The sequence below is a fragment of the Eschrichtius robustus genome, chromosome 6 (assembly GCF_028021215.1).
Source record: "Eschrichtius robustus isolate mEscRob2 chromosome 6, mEscRob2.pri, whole genome shotgun sequence".
In the NCBI taxonomy this organism is placed as follows: Eukaryota; Metazoa; Chordata; class Mammalia; order Artiodactyla; family Eschrichtiidae; genus Eschrichtius; species Eschrichtius robustus.
In genome coordinates this window covers 68,970,879-68,990,180 of record NC_090829.1, presented here as the reverse complement: position 1 = coordinate 68,990,180, position 19,302 = coordinate 68,970,879, and the positions used below count along the sequence as shown (strand labels likewise).

General features: G+C 42.0%; 1 protein-coding gene across 3 annotated transcripts in view; it reads right to left on the bottom strand.

Moving 5' to 3' along the window:
* Positions 1–16,873, bottom strand: part of IL1RAP (interleukin 1 receptor accessory protein) — a 122,806-nt gene extending 105,933 nt beyond the window's left edge. For all 3 annotated transcript variants that reach the window (XM_068545464.1, XM_068545465.1, XM_068545466.1), the window contains exon 1: positions 16,730–16,873. The gene's annotated coding sequence lies outside the window, so the exon portion shown is untranslated. The remainder of the gene's footprint in view (positions 1–16,729) is intronic.
* Between the last annotated feature and the right edge of the window lie 2,429 nt (positions 16,874–19,302).

Below are 19,302 nucleotides of genomic sequence, written 5' to 3'. Positions count from 1 at the left end.
GAACAACGGGCCAGCTGCCAGAGGAACCGAAGCTGCTGTTCTCTTCCCAAGACATTGTCAAGATGTATGGTGTGTGCGTGAAATCTTGGCCAGACTACCTTCAGGCAGTGTGGAACCAGATCCCTAAAGAAATTCCTGCACCTATGAAGTTTCTCACGTGTTTATTTCCTGAGGACAGTGGGGTTGACCTGACCAGATAGCTGTGAGTTCCTGAAGCATCCCTGTAAGGGACTTCACAGTTTGAGATATCCAAATGTGACAGATTTGAGCAAAGTATACTTAGCTATAGCATTTCATTAAAAAAAAAAAAAAAAAAAAAGTTGAACTGGGTTGGAGATTGGTAAAGTCTTTATAAGTCCTGAAGGGAAAGAGAACCGTATTTCATTGAAAAGCACTGCCCATTCTTACACGCAGTACTGGTCTGAATGACCCACTGCCAGTTTGGGTAACTTTTTATTCTTTCAAATCCAAGCTGTTAATCAACTCCTGGACACTTTCTATCATTCTAACACGCCTTCCTTCAAGAACAGAGGTATTGTCTCACTTCTGACATTAAGTCAAAGGATTATCATTTTTGAACAGCACAGCTTTCAGATGAGTAGTAAGCCAATTCAAAATAAAAAAAAAAAAAAAAGAAAAGAAAATAGGAAAAAAAAAAAACAGGAGCTTTGCACTCCTGACATCCTGGCCCGTAAGCGGCTCTCCTTTGAAACGGCAAGAAGAAACTGGTCTCAAAGGCACTTTCTCATAGGCTGCCAACTGCAGAGGGATTATTTTGCAGGGGATGCTTATCTGGTCTGACTCAGACTTGTTTCAGGGTGTGTCTTCATTCCTCCAAGAGGTCTGCCCTGGGCAAGACTGCATTCATTAGTAATTACAAAACAAAAATCCAGAGCTGGCAGCCAGTGGGAGATTTTTCTACACGGATGTGCACCTCCCACGTGCTCTGGTCACAGACACGACTGAGCTGGTAAGAGGGCCCGACGGATCCGTGCCAGGCGCAGACACAAGTCTTCCATTCTGACACGGAGTTGCTGCCAAGCGGGAAGAAGCCACATCCTTCCTCATCCTGAGTCCCCGTCCTAAATCGAGTGGTTGTTCAGACGGGGGAAGCACAGTGGGGAGGGAGGAGGCGATATCACTAGTTGGTGTTAATTGTAACAAGGGCAAACCTTTATTCCCAAGATAAAGTTTCTAAGTGAATTCAAGACAGAATCTCAAGGCCGGAAAGGCCCTCAAGTGTCATTTTGATTCAAACTTCTTTTTGCAATATTCAATTCTCCCTGTAAGATCCTTGCCAAGTGGATGTACGGGGCCTCTTTAAATATCTCTAGCGATGGTGAAATCATTACCAGTTTACTTTTCATATGACCCGGACTGTATAGTATCTCATTACGTTGAGCAGGACTCTGATCCCCTGGAATTTCTACCTACTTGTCCTGGTTGAGGTCTCTGGAACCATGTCAGGAACGTGCCTCTCTGTTCTACGGACACCTTTGGACATTTAACCCAGTGGTTCCAGTATTTGAGACATTATTTCCATGTCTCCATAGAGCTCTCTACTCGTCTCTCCAAACCTCATAGTGAGAAAAGCATACTGAGAAAATGAAAATGCCATTAAAATGGGAAGAACTGGCATCTGTTGGTTAATGCAGCTCCTATGCTAGCTAGGCTTAAGAGGAAATTGAAAAAGGAGAATGGAAAGAAATAAGAGGCCGAAACTCCAATGACCAGTGGGCTAGCTCACCCAAGCTGGGTTTCTGGGGAACTGTCGGACAGATCAGTGTAGTAACTAAAGATTGTTTACAAGATTCTCGTGTGCGTGTAAGCAATGGGATGGGTCCCTGACATAGAGGGGACACCGCACCACAGTGAATCAAAACACATGGCTTCAGCATACGCTTTGGAGTCACACAGGCCTAGCCTCAAATCCTCTATAGCTGTGCAAGCTTCTTTACCATGCTGAGTCTCAGTTTCCTTATTCATGGATGGGGTCAGTAAGACATCTTATGGAATTAGAGGTATGAAGATCATGTGAGATAATTTTATAAGGCACCTAGCACATAGAAAGCACTCCAGTTTCTTGGATATTATTATTTTTTCTTAATACTAGAAATCTAGCCTTCAATTCTCCTAAACTTTCCCTTACACACTGTAGCAAATTCAGGAAACAGAAAACCCACCTGTTTGGTGGAGAGAAATGAGGGCAGTTCTCACGGGGGAGAACCAAAGCAGGAGAAGCAGCATATTATAGTAGAAAGTACACTGTACTAGAACTTGGAAGGCCAGGTATAGACAGGTTTGACTGACTAAACCAGGGACATCCTTTTCTAGCCTATTTGCAAAGCCAGCAATTTAGTCTTTTCAACCCTATGATTCAGTATTCTCAGAGAACCATTAAAAGTACTCCTTTTAATGGCAACTAGAAAGCTTGGTTCCTGTATGCCTCCTCCTGCTCTCCCGAGCCGTGTCTCTACATTAATAACAGCAACAGTTCTAGACGTCCCCAAGTATAGCACCTGAAGTTGTCACCCTAACTTGCTATGCCATAGGGAGCTCTCTAAGTGGACAAAACACTGCAGGGGTGCATTGAATGGAGGTTATAGCTTCCTTATTCACTTGCTGTTCACTGTTGAAATCTCAGCGATACAGCACTGGGTATAAGTGTGTGTTTTAAATAAGTCAAGACAAGTGAATGAGCTGCTGTGTTTTGACAAGTAGAAAGCCAGGAGATATGATTTTCAAACATTCAGGAGTATGTGCTTGGAAGCACTGTCAGGGAAGACTTATGGAATGGTCTAATTCAAAGACTGTGTGGATCTCCCGGGTATGCTAATGTACCTGCTCAGGTATGCTCTTGTAAAGAAGGCTTTCCCTCTTTGCCCTGTGTTTGGTGTTCTGCACTTTGAGGGAAGGCAGTAAAGATCCTGCCAGAGGGTGAGGAATCAGACAGCTGGAACTGTAACACCTGGGTTACAAGGGGCCTGCTCTCTGGGTGGGAACAGACCTTAAAGGTAATGAAGTCCAAAAAGTAAGGACAGATTTAGAACAGGGACACAGCAGAACCAGAGATGTGTCCCAAGAAAATTATCAGGCAGTGGTGCATTGAGTGAGATGAAGGGATGAGTGATAGAAAGGTGTCCACTGAATGAATCTATGGAACTGCAGTGAGTGTTCTTGAATCATCAGGGGCTGTGGGGTCGCTTGATGGTTATCACCTCTGAACTTCAGTTTTCTCACGTATACTAATTCAGACCAAAGTGACCTTGCAGAGTTGTTGTCAAATCAAATGCGATAATGGACATGCGAGTAATTTGCAGATTGTTAGGCACTGGATCGACATATGGGGACACTCCTATTACCACTCAGTAAAACCAAAAAGCATTAGTTTACTAAGTGAAGCAAGTAATATTTATTTTATAGGATCTTCCTCTCAAAATGATATGACGTGGTTCATAAGCCAATTTCATTTCAGTCAGTGTTCCAATTACATATACACTTTCTCTTGCTCTTCACAGGCAGAAGCACCAGGGAGTTTTAAAGAACAGTGATCTAGGTATGCCATAAGGATACTATAGCTGACAACATTAGCCCTAGATCAAATCAGCTTGGCTTGCAATGTACACAAATATTTTTTATTCCCAGGATGGTCCTGAACAACCACTTATGATGACTCTGAGTCACCTCCCTCCGTGAGAGTAGAAGAGAGCTCTGGGAATGCAAATTTTCTTCCTTGGATTATTATAATAGAATGTTCATTAATTGCCCCGCCTATTCCCTTTCGAAGCTCCAATGCTTTGCATTGCCAGACCTGTCTAAAACACAGGTCTGATTACACCCTTCCCTTGCTCAAGAATATTCAGTGCTTCTCCCTGCCTTACAGGATTAAACACAAATTGCTCAACAGAGTATGTCAGGTCCTCAAAATACAGCCTCTGCTCACCTTTTTAAAGTCTGATCTTCAATGACCTCAGTGTTCATATACCATCTTCTGGTCAAACGGGGCTCTGCCCCAGCAAGACACCCGATTCCCTCCTTCACTTTATGTTTTCACCCTGTTCCCTTTATCTGTAGTATCACTTGTGGTTTTTAACTGTGTCAGTTTAGTTCCACTGGAATTATGTTTTCCAGAATCCCCTTGTCTGCATGGTTCTGAGTTAGGGCTGACCACAGGGAAATGTGCATGAGATTTGGAGGGGAGAAGTGAAGTAGTAGCAATTGCTTTGGGAGGGTCTGTCTAGGCACCTGGGTGCTATTGCAGCTCATGCACCTTATTGCTGATCTGATGGCTCACCTCCTAGGTGGGGGCAGCAGCCAGGCTAGATCCCCTTCTTCAACTTCTTCATGCCCAAAGCCAGGTAAGTCTGAAGCTCCATGGCTAAGAGCACCAGCTCCTTCTGCAGGCCACCCATACAGTATGGTTAGATACAGACAGAGATAGTTAAGGGTTGCAGTTTGTCCCCAGGTTGATCTCTTCCATTTCACATCCAGCATTTCTTCCTGACTGCCCACCTAACACAGGCAGGGGCAACAGACTTCTTCACTGGCTCCTTCTCAGGGTCCTTAGTGACTCCCAACTGTCCCCTTTTGGGGTTTTCTTTGCCCACCTTCTCCCACAACTGTAAGACTAATCCCTATGATAAATTCCACATTCTATATCACCCATCCATATCATTTCTGCTTCCCTGGTTGGACCCTAGCTCACACGTCACTCCTCCCCACCAATCTATGTCCAAAACCTGCCTGTACATCATTTCAAGATTCACTTCAAATACCACTTCCTCATAAACCCCTTCCTGAGTGACACAGTTGCCTCTTCCTTTGAAACATCAAAATATTTTACCACATATCTTTTAAAAGTTCTGTTATATACTCTTAGACTAATCCAAATATTATATAAGTTGTATTACAACCTCTGGTGCATCTTATCTTTCACAATGATCTATAAATTCTTATCCTTCTGGAGTTGTGCTAGTGTGATTGCATTTTAATCTACAAATCTCACCAGTGTCTTAACTACAGAAGGAGCTCAAAAACTGCTTAGTGTCCAAAAGAGTAAATGAATTATCCATGCAACTACTCCCTTTTTAATAACACAGGTAAGGAAAACCCAATGCTACTGTGTACGGTGTAGCCTCACTTATATGGAGATTATTTCTAGAGCCACTTTACCTTTCCATTCTCTTCCCTTAGAGAAGAGCCTCTCCAATCCGAATCCAACGTTTTTATTATCTTATACATGGTTCTAATAAAACTTGTTAGCTGGCTCCCTAGTCCACAATAAAGCAGGAACAGCTAATTGTATGGAGAATAGGTAACTGCTAGAGCAAGACATGATGAAAGCAAGAAGTAATAGCAGACAATGAAAGAGAAAGAGGACAGAAAATTTATGAAAATCAGATTACACAAATTTAAAGTATACCAGTTTGGGGCCATTTAGTATATAGGTAAATGATCTCACCTTAATAAATTCTAAAGGAATTACAGCCCACTCCAGTAAACTGTCCTGAGTCACCAACATTTAGTAATGCTACATGTTTTAGAATAATCTCCTTCTGAAATTATTTTTTAAAACAAAAAATTTAAAAGAAAGTTACATATTGAAATTTCACCATTAAAGAATCTCATAGTAACTCCCATTATCAGAAAAAAAGAGGATTTTTATTTTTTGTCATGCATTTATTCAACAAATAAGTAGTGAGAGTCAACTATGATTAAGGCACTGTTCTCGTGTGTGTGTGTGTGTGTGTGTGTGTGTGTGTGTGTGTGTACTTTTCCTCCAAGGAAATCATCAAACTTGGGAGAAGTGGGACAATAAAAATTACACCTTTTAAATAATCTCATAAAGCAAAAAATAAATAAATAAATAAATAGAAGTCATTGTAAATCAGTACCACATTGGTTTCTTACAAAAAAGCAAGTAAATGCAGCCAACAAAATAGGACTGAGTTCATTGTTGCCAGCTTCTTCCAGGGCAAAATAAACTGTCAACTAGAATGAAGCTTCTTGCCTTCCCCACACAGGCTTTGCCTCATTTCTCTTCCCAGCAGGGAAGGTCCCTGGAGACTCTACAGGTGTTACAACCCCGTACAGTTTGCTTTGGAAGAAAAATGTGGAGAAAAACACGCATAAGAAATACTTGTTTTCATCATCACAGCCCCCAATACACACAAGGAGGCAACTGTGGCACTTTCTAATTTTTTCCCCTGGTTTAATTCACATAGGTTGGAAATAGGATTGAATGAGATAATGAAAATTAAGCACTCAGCACAGCTCTTGGCACACAAGAATCACTGGATCAATATCAGTGATTATGATTAGAAGGGGTCCTAAACGTCCGGCAAGCTGTGTAAATTAGCCTCATTAAGTGTTATCTGGGACAAAATTTGAGTCTTGGGCTGTTTTTCCTTTGTCACCCAGAATGCTCTGGGGCCACCACTAGAATATAAAATAATTTTTCAGCAAGCCAGCTTTGGCTGGGGAGAAGGATGGGCAGCGCTGCCTGCAGGGATGTTTGGAGTAGAGAAACAGGGTGGTCCTACAGCACCTTTGCCCCCATGTAGTTCCCCAGGACTGGCCCTTCTACCTACAGGAGTGCCATGCTGAGGGCAAGGTACCAGAATGGATCCTGGAACGAAATTAACATCACTGATTATATGATCGGATTTTTGGCTTTGAATTTTAAAGGAAGTGACTAAAACTAGCACAACTGAAAAACTAAGGAGTATGTAAGTGTAAGCATGTTTGGAGAGGTTGTTTCAGTTCAAAAAATAAAAATAAAAATAGCTTAAGTGGACTGAGCACTAATTAAATTGCAGGCACTCTGCTAAGTACTTTATAAACATATTTAATCCTAAAACAGTTCTATGTCCTTATGCCAATAACACAAACGAGGAAACAGGTTTAGAGACGTGAAGTAATTTTACCATAGCCCAGGGGTAGTAAGTAGCATTACCCTGCCCAGGTTATCTCAGTCTAAAACCCACACGTTTACTACTATATGCTAATGAAATAATGCAACTTAAAAGGTCACGCATTCATTCACTGATTCAATACATTTATTGAACTATTCCTTCACAGGAAGCACCGTGAAGTGGGACTAGTAGAGATAAATAAAATATTCAGGGTCACTTCTTACAATCACAGGGCAGTATGGTATAGTGGTTAAGCTTGCCCAAGTTCAAATACTGACTCTACTGTCAACTAAGTTTGTGAGCTTGGCCTCAGTTTTCTCTTCTGTAAAATGGTGATTATAATAGTACCTGCCTCTCTTAAACTTATTCTGAGATTTTGATAAGCTAATATTTGTAAAGCTTATATTATTACGAGGCATGTATGAGCCTGCATATGCATGTGTCAGTAAAGACTTCATGGAGGAGTTCTACCTCTTGAGAGAAGAGTTAGGCACCTTTTAGACTTTTAGAGCCAGAAAGAAGAAATTGATCTTATATGGAATTAAATTTGCTTTTCACACACTCACTCTTCAGGACAGCAGATTTCAGAAACTGGTACCTAAAATCTCATAAAGAAATAGCTCTAGGTCCACTGTTTTGGGGGACTGATTACATAAAACACCTATACAAGAACTGTAAAATTTCCAGCTGAATTGAATTGAGCAGCTGCACTTACATATCCATCTATTACTTAGTGCATTTGGAAAAAATAATGATACCGTTTGAGAAAAAGAAAAGGAATCTGATTTTACCTATTTAGCCTGCTTTTTTCTGTTGTTGTTTTGTTGGGCATTCTAATGGGAAAGAAAGGCCATGAATGACAGATCAATGAGACTGAATTGTCTTCTCATTTGTCCTTAGGAACCTACATGAGGTCAGCACAGTTTTACCTCTTCATCTCAGAAATGAATTCTTCCATTTTCCTTCACTCTCTGTTTGAGGTTCCAAATATGTCACACCTGGTCATCATTCTACTTTAGTCCTTTCAGTGACTTCCTGCTGCATTTTGCATAAAATCCAAACTCCTTACCTTGGCTTGTAAGGCCAGTCTGATCTAGCCCCTGCTTATCTTAGAACCTTAGTTCCAGCCCTTCTCTCCCTCTTACCAGGCCCTGCCACCTCAACCATGAACAGATCGACCCTGGCTCCTTCTCAGGCTTTTTTGTCTCAGCTCAAACGTCACCTTCTCAGAGATGTCATCCCTGACTACCCTATTTAAAACTGCCTCTCCTCCACAGCCCTCCAACATCGTTGTTGTTGTCACTGTTTTAATCTCAGCCCCTTATTTCTTACCCTGAACTCACTTGTATGTCTTCTGTTTATTTGTTTGTTGCCCGTTCACATATATATATATATATATATATATTTTTTTTTTTTTTTTTTTTTTTTGTATCTCTCCCAAACTATTCTTAGTAATGCTAACAGCAAGGAATTACCTTAACACCTCTGCCTCCCAAGGCAATTTTGGATAACTTCTAAATGTATGTATATACACACATACATATGCATACACATAAATTTATACTTCAATATTCTAAATATATGATCAATATTCTAAATATATATGCCCACATATATATGTATATGTGTATGTGTATAAGTGTGTATATATATATGTGTGTATATATATAACAAATTTTTTATTTCAGTATTATATATCTATATAATTCATTTCCTTATCTATTTCTTTCTACTCGTTGAGGATAAATAATACTAACATCTATACTTTTATTTATTCATCATTTACTCATGATGCTATTTGCATCACTTAGGCAGATACTATTTGCTAAGATACTATTTTAGGCGCCCAGGATACAGCAGTGAGGAAAACAAGGGTCCCTGCCCTTGTGGATTTTACACTCTAGTGGGGCTAAACTAAACACTAAACAGTTGACAGGCTACACAAATTAATTAAATAGTATGTGGAAGCTGATAAGGTGACAACCGCTATGGACAAGAGAAAAAGCTGAGCAGGGTAAGTGAGGTCAGGAATGGCAGGAGTGACGATGGGAATAGATATACATACAGAGGTCTATCTAACCAGGATATAGCTAGGGCAGGCTTATCACCATTTTACAGAAAAGGAAACTAAGTCTGGACAGGCTAAGCAAGCAGTATCTAGGGTTCAAACCCAACTCTGACTTCAAAGCCAGCCAACTTTTCACCACCCACTTTATCCATTCAACCCCCAAACCCTGCTACTGTCTCACACTGTAATTGGCAAACCGAAGTCTAATCTTCCAGAAAAGAGCTATTTAGTGTGTATTATCATTCTCAAGTGTCCATCATTTCTTTAAGTGGAAAAAAAACCCTATATCTGTTTCAATGAGAGTCTAGCTTCTTCCATGGGCACTAAATTAGCTCAAAAGAAGAAAGCAGAAAATATGCGCTCATAATGCTACAGTCCAAATTAAAGCTAAATATTTTATCCCTTTACTTCTTTGTAGAAGATTATGGTAATTAATGGTGATAGAGCGCTTGCTTTATATTTAAAAAAAAAAAAGCTCTCTTTTTATTTCCTAAACAAAAACTGTCACTGTGCCTAACCCAGGTGTCTGTTTACTCCTCCCACCCCCAAACCTGGATCCAGAGGGAGAAAACAGTTTGCAGGTTGTGGGAATGTAGCAGAATCACATCCTTAAGGACACAGAAAGTGTCTTTATGGATGTGACTCCTAACGCAGTGCTCACTTGTGATTCTCACTGAGGCCAAGGAGGCTGCCAGGTATCTGGATTTTATGATACTCCACGTGCCTGACATGTGAATGCCTCTGTGGAACTGAGAGTATGGATCTACTCTTAGCTTTTCACGGCGTCTCCTAAGTCATTACCTTCCAGGCACAGATTCAGAGAACAACGTGCCTTAGAGAGGACCTTGTCCAAATTCCTCACTCTGGAGGTTAGAAAAAGGACTCTTAGAGAAGGAAAAGCCACTAACCAGTACCAGGGCTGTTGCACTGAATGATTGAGGGGGAAAAAGCATAACCTTGGAGTTAGAAATCTAGGGTGCAAGTCCCAACTCCACTATTCGCTGGCTGTGTGGCCTTAGAAAATATTTAGCCTCTCAGACTCGGGATGTAAAATGGTGCTGAGAACAATTACTTTGATTACCTCAGATTATTGTAAGAAAAAAATACTTGTGTGCATGTGCGTATATAATAACAAGCATTTTGAGGGCTTAAAATTCTATAAAAAAACAAAAACTGTTCATTTGAATCTAGGTCTTCTACTTTCTAATCTCATATTGATTTGGGCATGCAATTGAATATCTCTGTAGTTGTTAATCATAACAAGGTTAAAATCCCCATGTGCCAGGCTCTTAACAAATGTTTTGGCACCTGACTGACACCTACCAAAAGCTGGATGAAATGGGTTTTATTATCCCCTTTTAACAGGTGCTGAGAATAAAGTAGGGATAGACGGAATAACTTGTCTAAGGTCAAATCCAGGGAAGGTGGTCTGATGCTAAAGCCCATGATGTTACACAACCGCAATTTTAGGTCACCATAGCATCTAACCATACCTGGCGTAAGGAACGATGCTATCGATGAAAAGAACATTTTCAGAAATGACCGGTTCTCTTTTCTGTTGCTTTTACCACTGATTGGGAAAAGAGGAAGCCAGTGTAATCATAGGGACTTATGTGTCAGACAGGAAGAAACTACAGGCATCTCCTACATATAAACTAGACATAAAAGGTCACCTGTCCTCATGTCCAATTATATCAAATAATAGCTGGACTGGTATGAATTCTTCACTGCTTTTAGAAAGTGAGATCGAAGCTCACTGCAGCTGCCCACTTCCCTGGAAACTTCCTACTTTCTCTCAGGTAATTTATTTAGGACACTTGACACTGGCCTTGCTGTCAGTATATGCAAGCATGAACTTCAGTGTCATCCTTCATTGTGTTTGCTGCAAAATGTCCTGTATTATTGGGATAAAAATGTCTTTTTCCATGATTGAGCCAGTGATTGTTCAATCTTATTAGAGTCTGTGACTCCTTATCATTTGTCTGATTTTGTGACCACAAAATTTAAAAAAAATAAAACAGGGCTTCCCCAGTGGCGCAGTGGTTGAGAATCCGCCTGCCAATGCAGGGGACATGGGTTCGATTCCTGGTCCGGGAAGATCCCACATGCCGCGGAGCAACTAAGCTCGTGTGCCACAACTACTGAGCCTGTGCTCTAGAGCCCGTGAGCCACAACTACTGAGCCCGCGTGCCGCAACTACTGAAGCCCACGTGCCTAGAGCCCGTGCTCCACAATGAGAGAAGCCACTGCAATGAGAAGCCCGCGCACTGCAACGAAGAGTAGCCCCTGCTCACCGCAACTAGAGAAAGTCTGCGTGCAGCAACGAAGACCCAACACAGCCAAAAATAAATTTAAAAAAATAAAAAATAAAAAAAATAAAAAAATAAAATAAAGTTACCTTATTAGTCTGTAGAGATGGCCTTTGAAATAATTAATGATATGATAAAGTATGAGAAAACTGGAAAGCCAATGCTGGGCGTACCTGACACAGCATGAATCCATCATCTATTTAACTCAACCTTTTGAGTACAGGGCACTGTGCTAGGCATGGGGCAGGATAAACCATGCCCTCAGCTGCTTGGGTGCTAATCAGGGACTTGGACAAGAATACAAAGGGACAAATTACTGGCCCACAGTTAAAAAAGAAATTTAAAAAAATTTTTTAAATTATAATAGAGAGAGAAAGAATAGGTTACAAGCATTTAAAGGGGTCTCCAAAACTGGGAAGAATCAAGAAGGGATTTGAGTAGTAGGTTTGGGAGGTGGTATTAGTAGTAGGTGGTGTGAGGACACAGGGAGGGGACATCTATGGATCTAGTTATACGAGTCCTCAGGTCTTACGCTGTGGTGTCTAGTAAACATGGGATAGTAGACAGAAGAGCTTTGTGCTCAGGCACACATGTTCTAATTGTCACTAACTGGATAACTGTGGGCAATTCTCTAAGTCTCTCAGAGCCTCAGTTCTTTCCTCTGTAAAACGTAGACAATAATATGGACCTGAGAGTTATTTTTATGCTTAAATGAAATGACAGAAGTACATGCACCAATGAATGCTGATTTCCCTTGCCCTCCTCTGTCTATCCAGAAAATAGATTTCTTGGCATAATACAATAGGGTATTTTCTCTTTATTCCCCTTTCAATCTTTAGCCTTGACTTTTACAAAGAGATGTGGCAATAGAATTTCAGAGTTGAAAGGAATCTTAAAAAAAAAAAATAACAATGTATTGTAGCAGAAGAGCCTTAGAGATGAACTAGACCAGCTGTCTCATACTTTAGGCCCAAAGGTAAAGCGACTTCCCAGGCACAGGCAAGATAATACCAGGATCAGAAAGACAGGATGGGGATGGGGTGGGTCATGGGTCCTAATTCAGGTCCTCAGTTCTAGTCCAGAGGCTGCACAATTTCAGGTCTTTCCTAGCTCTGAAATGAAATGCAGAGATGAGTCTCAGCATCGGTGCTTGCTTTGTGCTACACGATAAGGTCCTGTTATTTAACCTCTCTGAGTCTCAGTTGCCTCAAAAAATACACAGGATTACTGCAAGGACTGAATGCGATGATAGACGTAAAACACTCAGTACAAGCCATGATGGAGTTCATTAAAGGGCGGCTATTAAATTTTGATTTTCACAACTGAACAGACTAATAAACTGCAAGAACTGATGGCAGAAGAAAGAATTCATATTCATTAAACGCCTCCTGTGAAAAAGGCACTGAGAAAGAGACTCAAGCTTCTAGGTAGGCATCAGTGTTCCTGTTTCCCAGCTGAGGAGACCGAGGCACATCTCAACATAGTAACTTGCCTGAGGTACCCTCCAGACGCTAAGACTCCACACTGCCACAGCTGCTAGAGCTAGGCAGAACACGGTCAGGCTAGAAGGAGGTCTCCTAACAACCTCGTCAGTGTAAACCATGCGTTCCCACTTTCAAAAAGGAGAAAAAAAAAAGAGAGCAAATCAGTAGCTAACCTGATTTAATCCCCCAAAATATCAGATACCAAATGTTCTGTAACCTTCCTGTTCTTTGGGGTTTTTATGTCTCCCACAGAACAATTTCCAAAATGAGCAAAGAGCACAGTAGGTGGCTCTCTTTAATATTTCACGGGCAAGACAATAGTGACTCAACAGATCCTACATCTGTGTCACCAGCAAAAGCCTGACAAAGTTGAGCAACAAATGAAACTGTGTGTGTATTGGAGATAACCTTTATTTTTTTCTTCTGCTTCTTCCTCTGATTTTCTCCAGCTACATTCTGCTTTTCTAACTGTGCCAGGTTAAGATACCGCTGACTGCTTACCTTTTGGCAAAAGCAAACATATGCTTCCAAAGGCCAAACGCAAGGAGCACAGTGTTTCTCCCCAAACTGCCTTTACAAGTCTGTCTGCTTGCTGCAAAGCAAAGAAACCTAAAGGCCTGTGGGAAGTCTCAACAGATAAATGGCCCCATTGCCTGGGCCGGAAACAGATCTGTTCATTTTCCTACATAAGCCTGCAGCCGTCAGTTTCCACAGGGAGGACTGAAACTCCAGACCAATGATCAGCATCACCAACCAGCAGTGGTCTTTCCTGCGAATGCCGCCTCTGTACACTGTTCACTGTATTCCATCCTTTCCGACTTCGGAATTGGCAAAAGAAAGAGAAAAATGGTATGGTCACTCATGGTATTTGTTCCTCCATGTTCTTAACAGCCTGCGTATTAGCACGAGGATGGCAGAAAAAGGAAACCACTCAGAACAGGAAGAAAAACATGACATAATTCTAAGCTTTATGTCTTCATAGTACCCTTACTCCTAGGAATTGAAGGTACATTACTTCAAACACATGTGAGTAGGCAGGCTGCCTTAGAGATCATCACCCTGAAACTTCCTCTCCTGAGAGCTGGCCCCACTAAACTCTACAGATCATAGTTCTCTTAGCAAGGAAATATCCTCTTTGGGACAAAAAGGATACCCTGAAATCACCAAATAAATAAGGTCAACCCAACAACGGAAGTAAATTGTTAAAGATCTCACTGGAGAGACGACAGGGTGTGATGGAAAAGCCCTTACCTAGAAGGCAAAAGCTGTGATCTGTATTCCCAAGGCTGAAACTTATGAACCATGTGACCCTTGGCAACCTCTCGTTTCTCTGACTCTTATTCAATTTTCTTCTCAATAAACTGAGATCAACTAAGAAGAAATATCATTCAATGAGCACCTACTCACTACATGTACTTTACATTATTCTACTTAATTTAATTCTCACATGCATCCTTGGGGTAAGCATTTTTTTTTTCACTTTAGAATTGGATAAAACAGAAACTCTAAATGGTGAAATAAATTGCTTAGTATTACCCAGCTACATAGGAATTAGAGCTGAAATCTGAATTTGACAACAAAACCAGCTTTTTTTCATACTTTATCATATCATTATATTATCCTTCCACTATTAATATGTCCGCCATGTCCTTCTCTCAAGGCTATTGCAAGTAACAAGGAAGATAATATATATGGAATACACTGTGGAAATTTTAAAGTTTTATATACATACATTTGGTAACAAATAATCTCTATAAGGAGAAAGGGTATAACTGAGTATCCTTTCTCTAAAAAACCAGAACTAAAAGGAATTAGCTTTCAATCTCCCATCCCCTTGTTCTGACCTTATTTTGAACATTCTCCTTTTCCCTACAAGTCCCCAGTCTCTCAGGCACGCATTCAGATGTATCCTGGCCAGCTCATCACAATGCACGCACACGGAACAGGCTGACAGAAGCAAGTGATCCCATCCTCTGCAAATGTCTGGTGCGGGAGCTACCTAAGAGGGTACCACCGAACTCTTTCCTTTCCTCAAGGTGTATCACACCCCTGCTCTGCATACATCAATAACACAGGCATATGTGATGGACTGTGGAGCAGGCAGCCAACTATAAATACTGGATGCTCAGTTCAGGGACTTACGGCATAGCCAGGAGATGATAGTAAAAAACGGAATGAAGTCAATCAGAATAAAAGCAATTGTTATGAGCCAGGTGGGGGGTATGTAAAGGACACTATTTCATTTTAAAATACCAATAATGCCAATAATAAAGGAAGCCTAGTGAGGGCACATGTGGATGTTTGTGTTTATATGAAGTAAGTTTGTGTCCAAAAGGGACTAAATTTAGCAGCATCACTGTTTAATCCAAAAGAAATACACGGGAATCTTGTTGTTTTCCTATATTAGCTGAGGAATATAAAGCTGCATGTCTGACCTGACACAGGGGGAATAAAAGGCTTAGAACAGTCTGTAACATAGATGAAACTTGCAACTTCTCCTCTTGTCTTTCTGCCTCTCATCAAATTCAAGACCCTCTTTGCCAGTAAAGGATGCCTCAGATCAAAGTTTCACAGACCTGAGGCTTGGCCTAAAAAACGAGCAGGGCATTGGCATCACTGGGAAACATTTTATACACCAAGTCAAGCATCTACGATCAAAGTCACATGTAGAGGGCATTCAGAAAACACTATAAAAAGAGCTGTTCAAACTCCGAAGAAAAAAAAAAACACAACATCTAGATTAAAAAAAAAAAAAAAAAAAAAAAGTCACTCTATCTGAAAATTCAGCTTCCTAAAAACCCACCGTCTCCAAGGTTACTATGCAGTAATATTTTTAATTGTTGCCATCAATGTCAAACTGAACAGGTGCCAAGCCAGGCACTGTGCTAAGCATGTTATTTGAATTATCCCGTTTCATCCTCCCAAGTGCCCTAAGGGCTCATTGTGACCGTGAAAATCTCCATTTTATGGCTGGAAAAAAAAACAAAAAACAAAACAAAACTGAGTATCAGAAAGATTGGATAACTTGCCCAAGTTCACACGACTAATAGGTGGCAGAGCTGGAGTGAAGGCCAGGTAAATCCTCCTCCTCAGCTGGTAGCTAACCTAGCGGCGTTTCACAATTTCACCACCAGCGGGTGGAGGCAAGACAGACTGGGAACTGGCTCTTAAAGGAAACGAAAAAAAAAAAAAAGAAAAAAGAAAAAAAAAAAAAGGAAACGGCAGAAGTTTGCTTTTGTGTTTGTGATTTTTCTCTTTAACTCAGCTTCCTTGTTCCCTCCCAGGACTTAGAAGTGAGAGGGGCTATGGCTCCGTGAGGTCAGCTATTCCTGCAAGAGAAGCATCCTATTTCCCACAGGACGACCGGCCCCGCTTCCCCTGGGGCTGGAGAGAACACTGTGCCAAACGAGGTGACGGGCGCACGGACGCCCCTCACCTCTCCACGGACTCTACCAGGAGTCTGACGGACACCCTCGGCGGGGCATCTTTCTGAGAAAACAGGTCAGGGGAAGAGAAAGAGAGGCTGCAAGCAGCCTTTACCCAGGCTGTCACAGGTCCAAGCTGGAGACGACGTGATACCCAGTGGCAAAGCTGGGACACACTGCCCCCTTCTATCCTCACCGTTCACAGCAGCACTCCACAGAAACCAAGGCCGGGGGTGTACCGGGGTATATCCCTTAAAGAGCTGGGAGAGGGCTGCAGTGACGCGCAGCCCTCACACAACTGCGTTACTTAAATGCCTACAAAGCAAAGACGGGACTCTGGACAGTGGGTTCGAGTCCTGCCCACGGCACTAACTTAGCTGTGTGATCTATCCCAGCCGCTGCCTCGCTCTGTGCCTCAGTTTGCCCTTCTGTAAAATAGGGTTGAAGGAGACGATGTGTAAGAATCCTTCCACCTTGAGATTCTGTAGATCGGTGATCCCCCGAGCCCTCATCGCCACGCGAGACTCACCTTTCTTGGGAGGCAGAGCAGGCGCAGCGAAGGCGGCGGGGATGGGTGCAGGATCGCCCAGCACCGTGTCTTTCGGTGCGCTTGGCCAAAGCAGAGTCCCGGGGACCCGGATCCGGCCAGTCTTCCCGCAACGAGCCTCTTACTTTCCGCCGCACTTTCTTTTTTCCCCCTTTGGGGCTCCTCCCCTGCTGCTGCGCGATTGGCCGGCGCTGCGCGGCTCCCGCTCCACCCGCCGCCTCGCCAGCCACCAGCGCTCAGGGTTTCCCAGAGCGGAGGCCGCGGGGCGGCACCGAGGGCGGCCCCGCCCGCGGCGAGGAGGAGCGGCGCTGGGCCCGCGGCCGGCAAGAGGCTGCGCTAGGCCTTTCGGCGCCCGGCCACCGCCTGTGCAGGCTGGAGCGCGCAGAAAGGGAGAGCGTGGGTCCTGCAGCTTGGCACGATGCCAGGCGCTCTGGGGACATGCGCCCCCGGCTATACACATAGACGCACACTTGCGCTCATTGCAAGATCCTGGTCTCACAGTCGAGATCGCCTTTTCTTTCCGGCTCTGTGTATTTAGCTCTCGTGCTGCGCCAAGGCCATAAATCAATTCAGGCCGCAGGATTTGAGCCCCCATCGTGTGCCAAGCCCAGAGCGCGACGGGAAGAAACAGACTCAATCTCGGTGGTCTGGCGCTCCGCTCCGCTACAAAAGTGACAGTCATGGGAACAAACTACTGCTCAGGACAGCAAAACGGAACCTGTATTTTCCACTGGTGTATACCCAATGTGCCTAGGAAGGTGCCTGGCACAAAGTAGGCACTCAGTACATGTGCACTGAATGAGTGAATGAATGAAATAATCATTATAGAAGCAAACAATCTCAAAAGAATTACTCCCTTTCATTCACTCCCGTTTCTCCAGATTTCTGAGAGAGCCCTCAGACACCCTCTCCCACTCTAGATGGTAGTCTGTATAGTCATCCTGAGAAGCTTTACAATGACTGTCAACTCCTTTGCTCGAGAACTTTCTCTTGTTCTCTATCGCCAGTGCATCACGATTTCTTCCTGACTGGCAAGGTCCTTCATCACTTTTCCCCATTTCTGGGACTCCCTAACGAAAGCTATCTACCAAGTTGACTTGTCTCTTCACACATGCTTTACTCCGCCACCTGCATGACTTTTCTTCTGCTCTTAGAGTTAACTGATTGAATCGTATTTATTTATTTATCCAAGAAATTGAGATCCAAAGAAAGCAATTAAAGAGAAGGGGAAAAAAGACAGGAGAGAAGAAAAGGTCCTCATGAACTAGTTAGTAGGTGGAACTAGGAGGTGCCAGTCTCTAGGTACCAGCTAAAGATGGACAACAGGGCAAAACTCACACACTGCCCCTGCCCTCAAAGGGTTTAACTCCCCAAGGGAAAAATCATAGTATAATTGAAGCTGTAGCAATGTTCATGTTGTTTCATTTATTGATATCGCTTATGGAAATTAATCCTGAGAAATTATTTGTCTCTGGATATCTGGCACACAGTACATGCTCACATTGTTATTAAGCCAAAAAGGAAACAATATAAAATTTAAAAAGTTTATTGTATGAAGCAGAAGTAAAACTTCTCTTTGATGTATTATTCACTCAGTAAATATATTTCAGGGCATCCAATTTTTCTTCTTATATAATACACTCATTGAACACTTTTATAACATGTGCTTACAAAGTAGCAGGCACTTTGCATGTATCAGCTAATTCTCACAATAATTTACAAGGTACTATTATTATCTCCAATTTATAGATGAGGTATAGAGAAGTTGTATCTTGTCCAAGGCCACAAGCCTACAAGAAGATAATGCAAAATGAGAACTGAGGCAGTCTCCTTGCTCTTAACTACCCCACTAGACAGTCTCATGTGCTTTCTAGAAGTCCTTACTCTGTGCCAGGCACACGTTGGTGATTCAGAATTGAACAGGATATAGTCTTTCACTTTGAGGAGCTACTCATAGTTTGATGAGGATGACGTCATATAGACAAGTCATCACAGTATTAAATATTGTAATTTTAAGACAACATAAGTGACTGGGAATGAAAATGTTAGATAACCAATGCTGTATATTCACACAATAAAGTATTTGCTGTCATAATTAACAGATTATGAAACTGTGTCTACAAAGGAAAAGGCTTACGATATAGTTAGTCAGGTTGTGTAAAAGGTATGAAAACATGGACAGTAGTTGAAAGAAATGTGGAAAATGTTAATGCGTCAGAATTATGGGAGTATTTTTCTTTTTTAAATTTGCTTAACGGCAAAATTTTACTGTAACAATTAAAAACTATTTGAAAACTCACATACTAGGCATTCAATGAACAACTGTGGCCTAAGTGAATGAATGAATGAGGCTGCAAACTCATTGGTGTCAGTGCCTAGCAGTGTTGGGTGCGTAAGAAATGCTCAGAAAAATATTTTGAAATTGACTGAATATTTGGGAAAGCATCATTACTCTCTTCTTCCCTCTGTTACTAACCTCTACTTCTTTTTTCAGGTTATCTTCAATCATTTTGCGGTAGTTGTAAGGGGGCCTCAGAATTTTGCTTTTCCCTTGA